Genomic DNA, 7,962 nt, shown 5'->3' on the forward strand with positions numbered 1-7,962 from the left:
AAGACGACGAAATAAAAATATAAAGTTGAAAGAACTAGCAAAAAATATCATTTTAACGATGCATTTCAAATCGTAAACTGCCTGTTTACATTCTTTTTTACATTTTTCGAAGATAATAAAAAGTGTAAAAAAAAGCAAACCTTTAGAATCCTAAAAAGATCTCCCGGGAGCATTTTTGCAAGATGAAAAATATACAAACCAAAATAAAGAGAGGAGGCAACCCTGCTCAAAAATATGGCTTATTACATCGCCTAAAAAAAGAAGAAGAATCGGTGGCTCCGTGGGGAAGTAAATTGTATTCTTTTTTCTAACTTGGTTTACCAAAAGTTTTTATTGCTAACATTTATTTTCATGAACTCTATCTAACCACACCTCACAACCCTAATCTGGCCGGTCGGGGAAAAACGTTTTTATTTTTTTAAATTTTCGTGAATACGACAACACACATACGCACGCATGTACACACATACACACACACACACGCACGCACACATAAGCATATCGCTTGTCACCAAGCTAAAGAAGAGAGAGAGAGAGTGGGGGAAGGAGAGAAAGGGTCGTACGTGCCGGGGTCAAACAGAAGTTAAATGAAATCGATTATAAATCGCTCGACAAAGTTGTGTCAGAACTTTTTATTCTATGAAACTTAAGATTAATAAAACGAAATAATCGTGACCCGTGGAAATTTCATGGCGAATATTTCGCATTCAAGAGAACAAAACGAAAAAGTAGTGAACAAATAAATATATAAGAAAATGAATGTTACCAAAGGCAAGGTAAGTTACTCTTCTACCTAGATCACATTTTTGTTGTTTTAACTTATTTTAAAACGTTTATTTAACACAAACAAAAGTAGCGCACGGTTTTAAGTTAGAACAATAAAGAAGTGTCTGACATTTTACAGACATCTTGTGAGACTCGATAATCGCTCCAAACTCGAAAATTAAGCAAAATACTGGTAGGAACACATCCAATAAATGTCAGCAAACGTTCGAACATGTTTTCTTTTTCACATTAGCGAAACACTTATCAGAGAAAAAGCGAAAATGAGAAGCAAACACAAATGAAGAAGTCGGTTTTTATCGTTGAGCACAAAAACAACAAAAAAAAGAGTATCTAATCTAATAGGCCCCGTGCGTGCTATAGGTCAATCTCCAACGTCTGTCCCATCGCCTCCTCGGTGTTGCATCCCTGTTTACAAGTACTTTAATGGGATGTGCTCTGATGAACCCATAGCACTTATACCAGTGCCCGGAAAACTTGTCCAGAGAAAACTCGTCTCCGGAAAAACCGTACCCGGAAAACTCGAACCGTCAGTTTTTTCAGGTATGCTGAAAACGAATATCGCAAGGAAAATTAGCAGAGAAAAATAGTCTTGGAGCTAGTTTTATTAATGCGTGTATTTTGAAATGTAAATCACTGGCGACCATATATATATATATATATATATATATATATATATATATTATATTTTTAACTTTTTATAACTTTTTAAATTACCGGGTGCTAACCTCTCTCTCTCTCTCTCTCTCTCTCTCTCTCTCTCAACGACGCACACACCCACATACACACACACTTGCATAAACACACACACACACACGCCCACGTTCACTCTTCAAACTAAACAAATTTAACTCAGCACACACACACACACACACATACACACACTCGCATAAAGACACCAACACACACAAACACAAAGTATTACTCTGTGTGTGCGTGCGTGCGTGCGCGCATATCACGCCACATTCACTCTTCAACTAAACAAGTTTAAATCAACCAATGAAAAGGCAGCTAGGTAACACAAACTCCATAAAAGGTAAAAAGGTTGCGACATCGACTGCGAACTGTTCGGTTTTTCCCGGAAAAAGTTAACGGTTTTCACGGCGATGGTGAAATATAAAAAGAGGCCTAAAACGGGCTGTAAATTCAGTTTGGACCCTGGCAGCGAGATGAGTTCCGGAAGAATAGATGACCAGCCAGTCGACCCAGCTAAGCCGCCGCCCTGCCGCTCCTCTGTCTACTTCTCTGATGTCAAAAAAAAAAGGTATTTCTTGTCGTTTCAAAGTAGATGACGCATTTATTTCAGTTGTGTAAACTGCACAAGTGTTCAAATGAACGTTGTTAGTATGAGCACAGTTCATAAACACGTCGAATTTCTTTTCAAATTTCGACACTTGTGTAGTTTACACGATTTTAACGTTTAACGTCTTTTTATATTTTATTATACTGTTAGAAAGCCAGCCAACAAATATTACCGTGACAATTGTGCAGTTTATAGACCATGCTGTTCTTGGTTAAAATATTTAAATTTAAATCTAAATTAACGTCTTTTTTTTTTTATTTGTTAGATGAAAGCATACATATAATATTATTTAAGGGTGGTCAATAAACTATAGAATTACCGTGACAATTGTGCAATTTATAAACCGTGCTGTTCTGGGAAAAAAATATTAAAATTTAAATCTAAATTAACGTCTTTTTTTTTTTAATTTGTTAGGTGAAAGCATACATATAATATTATTTAAGGGTGGTGGATAAACTATAGAATTACCGTGACAATTGTGCAATTTATAAACCGTTCTGTTCTGGGAAAAAAATATTAAAATTTAAATCTAAATTAACGTCTTTTTTTTTTTAATTTGTTAGGTGAAAGAATACATATAATATTATTTAAGGGTGGTCGATAAACTATAGAATTACCGTGACAATTGTGCAATTTATAAACCGTTCTGTTCTGGGAAAAAAATATTAAAATTTAAATCTAAATTAACGTCTTTTTTTTTTTAATTTGTTAGGTGAAAGCATACATATAATATTATTTAAGGGTGGTCGATAAACTATAGAATTACCGTGACAATTGTGCAGTTTATAAACCGTTCTGTTCTGGGAAAAAAATATTAAAAATTTAATCTTAATTAACGTCTTTTTTTTTTAATTTGTTAGATGAAAGCATACATATAATATTATTTAAGGGTGGTCGATAAACTATAGAATTACCGTGACAATTGTGCAGTTTATAAACCGTGCTGTTCTGGGAAAAAAATATTAAAATTTAAATCTAAATTAACGTCTTTTTTTTAAATTTGTTAGGTGAAAGCATACATATAATATTATTTAAGGGTGGTCGATAAACTATAGAATTACCGTGACAATTGTGCAGTTTATAATCCGTGCTGTTCTGGGGAAAAAATATTAAAATTTAAATCTAAATTAACGCCTTTTTTTTAAATTTGTTAGATGAAAGCATGTATATAATATTATTTAAGGGCGGTCCATAAACTGTAGAATTACCGTGACAATTGTGCAGTTTATAAACCGTTCTTTTATTGGATAAAATACTGGATGTGTATTTTCCCCCCTAAAGTCCAACCCTATCCTCACCGTGGTAGGGGGGTGTAACGTTGTAGTTTAATAGCTACACGGCTAAATGGGCTCTGGCAAAAAAAAAAAAAAAAAAATCCAGAAAATGTCGGCATTAGTTTGTTGCGTCCGTCATCTGGTCGTCTTTTTATACGCTTGCATGTGGCGAGCAAAAAGGCGTGATGGGGGCAGGCTGAAAGGAGAACAATACCCGAAAGATGTAAACCGAACGAAAGAGAAAAATGGGCCTCCCTGCAAGGCCCCGTGTTCTCCCCAGCCTGCTCCCAGTTTCCCCGACTTTGCATGCAACTGGTTTTGAGCTTTTGGAAAGCTCTTTTCTCAGTGTCGGGGTGTTGACTCCACTTCCAAGTTAACAAATAGCTGCAAGTCTGGGTACGGTCCGATTGGTTCCGAAGCTCTTCCGCTGTGAGGTGCGCTTTCGAATCTCCCGAAGGGGGCTACCCTCTAAGCAGGCGACACGTGCTCGTGTTACTATGTAATGCAGGCTTGCCTCGACTCGACTAAGGACGACTAGAGTTCGACTAGATTGTGTGCTCACAAGCCGCTTTAAGGCCGCTTTTATTATTCCTACTGTCTAGGAACTCCGAAACGGTATGGTAGTGCAATTATATATGACCGTCCTCCAATACGAAATGGTAGTGCAATTATATATGACGGTCCTCCGATATGATAGTAGGAATGCCAGTTTTGTGAGCGATCATCGCCGTCTTATGAACACAAACTAGTGGTCTCTTTACGAATCCTGTTGGGTAGAGAGAACACCTCTGTTTTCTGCTCCGCCTGTTATTCTGAGTAGAAACTGCTTTTTAGGAGATGTTTGCAGCAAAGCTTGTTTTTATATAGTGCCCCTCCTTTCGGGAGTTCATCACCTCGCTGCCCAGACGAGAGCTTTCTCCGGTGGAACCTCTTTTTTTTTCTTTTTTTTATTTTACTTTCCAGTTTAATGGCGAACGAACAGTCACGAGCAAGTGGTCTGCACCGACAGGAAGATGAGTATAGTATCACCCTTTCTTCTTTTTATTTCGATTTCAGTCTTTGTGATTTGATAATTTAATTTAACTGTTTCCATTGTTCCAGCTTTCACACAGCAGTAGATTATCAACACTATAAATATCATCTCTTTTTTATAGATTGGAACAAGCAATGAAACCTAGCAGCATCACCGTTCCTGTCTGCCACATGTCTTGTGCACTTTGAATCCAGTATTTCTTTCTTTGCGTTCAAGCACATCTGGGTACAATCAAACTGCGTATGATGTATGTCTATCTGTTTCTTCCAACATTAGCATCTCGAAGTCTTGGCAGCAATCATTGTCATAGAAGTAGAGTAAGTATTCTTTTTCTTTCCTTCTGTGTGTATATCTTTGTAATTTCAGGTACTCCTCTTGATCATGATGGAATTCTACTATCAGCTATTGTGAGAATTATGTGCATTGGAAAAAACAACTGAATCCAGCAGCATCACCTATCCTATCTGCCACATGTTTCCTGTAGTTACAGAAGTCCTCAAGTAAGTGTTTCTTTCTTTGTGTACATGCACATCTGGGTAAAATCAAATTCTAAACTATTAGCTTTATTTAAATGAATGCAGTTCTGCTTGTATTTCTTCTCATCAGCTAACTTATGCAACTACAAAAAAAAAAGTAGTACATGGGTGTTTGATCATAACCAGAAAGTTAAATATATCATTAAAAAAGAAAAGTTTTTAAATTATTAAAAGAAAAAAAATCCTCACATTAAAAAATATATATATGTAACAAAGAACACAAACAAACATGAAATTGCCATGAGTTTCAGCAAGAAGCAGAACAGAGAAAAAGTGGAGATAACACCTGGGAAGTAACAGGTAAGAATTTTCCTTATTTCTTATCTCAACTAGCACATAGATTTTTTTCAAATATACATTACAAAAAATTACCCAAGTAAAACAATTGATGGAAAAACTAAGCATTAAAATTCAATTAAGCATAAAAAAGATAACTTCTAATAATTATGTCATCTATATACAAATTGTCTCCCTTTAATATGTGTATGTATATATATATATACATATATATATATATATATAATCAAGGGAGACAATTTGTATATAGACGACAATTATTAGAAGTTATTTTTTTATTGAAATATATGTATATATATATATATTTATATATATAATATATATATTCAAGGGAGACAATTTTTATATAGATCATATAATTATTTGAAGTTATTTAATTCAAATATATATATATATATATATGTATATATATATATATATATTTATTTCAATTAAAAAAATAACTTCTAATAACTGTCTTCTATATTCAAATTGTCTCCCTTGAATATATATATATATATATATATATATATATATATATATATTCGAGGGAGACAATTTGTATAAAGATCACATAATCATTAGAACTTATTCTTTTTAATTCACATAAATATATATATATATATATATATAATATATATATATATATATATATTCAAGGCAGACAATTTGTATAAAGATCAGATAATTATTAGGAGTTATGTTTTAATTGATATAAATATGCATATATATATATATATATATATATATATATATATATATATATATATATATATATATATATATATATATATATGAAAATAATGGAAATAGAAGTTATGTTTTAATTGATATATATATGAAAATATATATATATATATATGAAAATATGTATATATATATATATATATATATATATATATATATATATATATATATATATATTTTATACTAGCATGAGTTCCTGGCGTAGCCCCGGTGTTTAGCGGTGTATGCTGCCCCCCTCCCCAACCAAAAAAAAAAAAAACAGAAAAACGGTTAATTTTAAAAAATTTGACCCCTATTATGAACCTTTACAATTTATTGTTTTGGGCTCCAATGGAGATATTAAGTTAGACCCATGTCCAAGGTAACTATATGTAAAATTTCAAGTGTTTAGACCCATAATTGTCGGAGGAAATTAGTAGGGTTCTCAAAGGCCAAATCATTGAACTTTGACCCCTTAATTGCAAAATTTCTGTTCAAATACAAGTCACATAGATTTTCTAAAATCTCTGTACCCTTTGTATCAAAATTTGGAATATGTAGACTAAAATTGACAGAGAAATGTACACACAGACAGACATATTCAATTCTATAGATAGATAGATAGATAAATAATGAGAGACAGAAAGATAAATATATACAATGATTAATGAATTAGTAGAGATAGTTGTTAAATTTTTGGAAATATGTATGGCAATTTGATGATAAGACTTAGAGCTAACTGTTAATATTTAAAATATATACACAGAAATTCAAATGACAGGACTTATATGTAGAGTGCTCAATACATCAGTAGAGCAAGGTAATAACTTAAAAAAAAATGTAAACGTCAATTTAGATAACCACAATTTTTTTGGTATTCTTGTGTGAATATGACATAATGTAATATAAATTTTAATAATTTTATTCTAAATGTTATGATTCTCAATGAAAAATCTAAAATGTCAATATATATATATATAAATATTTATATATATTTCAATAAAAAACACTTCTAATAATTATGTGATCTATAAAACAATTGTCTCCCTTGTACATATATATATAGATTATATATATATATAAAATATATATATTATATATATTTATATATATATATATATTTACTTAAAAAAAATAACTTCTAATAATTATGTGATCTATATATAAATTGTCTCCCTTGAATATATATATATATATATATATTATATATATATATATATATATTTCAATTAAAAAAATCACTTCTAACAATTATGTGATCTATATACAAATTGTCTCCCTTTTTTTAGCACTATTTAAAGTGTAATTAATAAGTAGAAATCTAAATAAAATATCTTTATTGCTCTATGTCTAATTGAGCACTCTTATATAACTCTAGTTAAATCTTAATGTTTATTTTTCCTGTAATAAAATAAACGTTTTATAATATCAGCTCTGTCTAGTTTTGAACACTATTTGAAGTGTATTAATTAAGTTCAAATCTAAATAAAATGTCTTTATTGCTCTATGTCTAATTGAGCACTCTTATATAACTAGTTGAATCTTAATGTTTATTTATCCTGTAATAAAATAACATACATATAAAAATTGAATATATATAAATATATATATATATATATATATATATATCAATTAAAAAAATAACTCCTAATAATTATGTTATATATATACAAATTGTCTCCCTTGAATATATATATATATATATATATTATATATATATTTATTTCAATAAAACAAAAACTTTTAATAATTAGGTAATCTATGTATTACTTGTCTCCCTTGAATATATATATTATATATATATATATATATATATATATATATATATATATATATAAATATATATTTTATATATATATATGTATTTATATATATATATATTTCAATAAAACAATAACTTCTAATAATTATGTGATCTATATAACAATTGTCTCCCTTGAACATATATATACAGATTATATATATAAAATATACATATATTATATATATATATATATATATATATTTATATATATATATATATTCATTTAG

The sequence above is a fragment of the Euprymna scolopes genome, chromosome 46, assembly GCF_053919585.1.
Source record: "Euprymna scolopes isolate OS-2025 chromosome 46, ASM5391958v1, whole genome shotgun sequence".
Taxonomy (NCBI): domain Eukaryota; kingdom Metazoa; phylum Mollusca; class Cephalopoda; order Sepiida; family Sepiolidae; genus Euprymna; species Euprymna scolopes.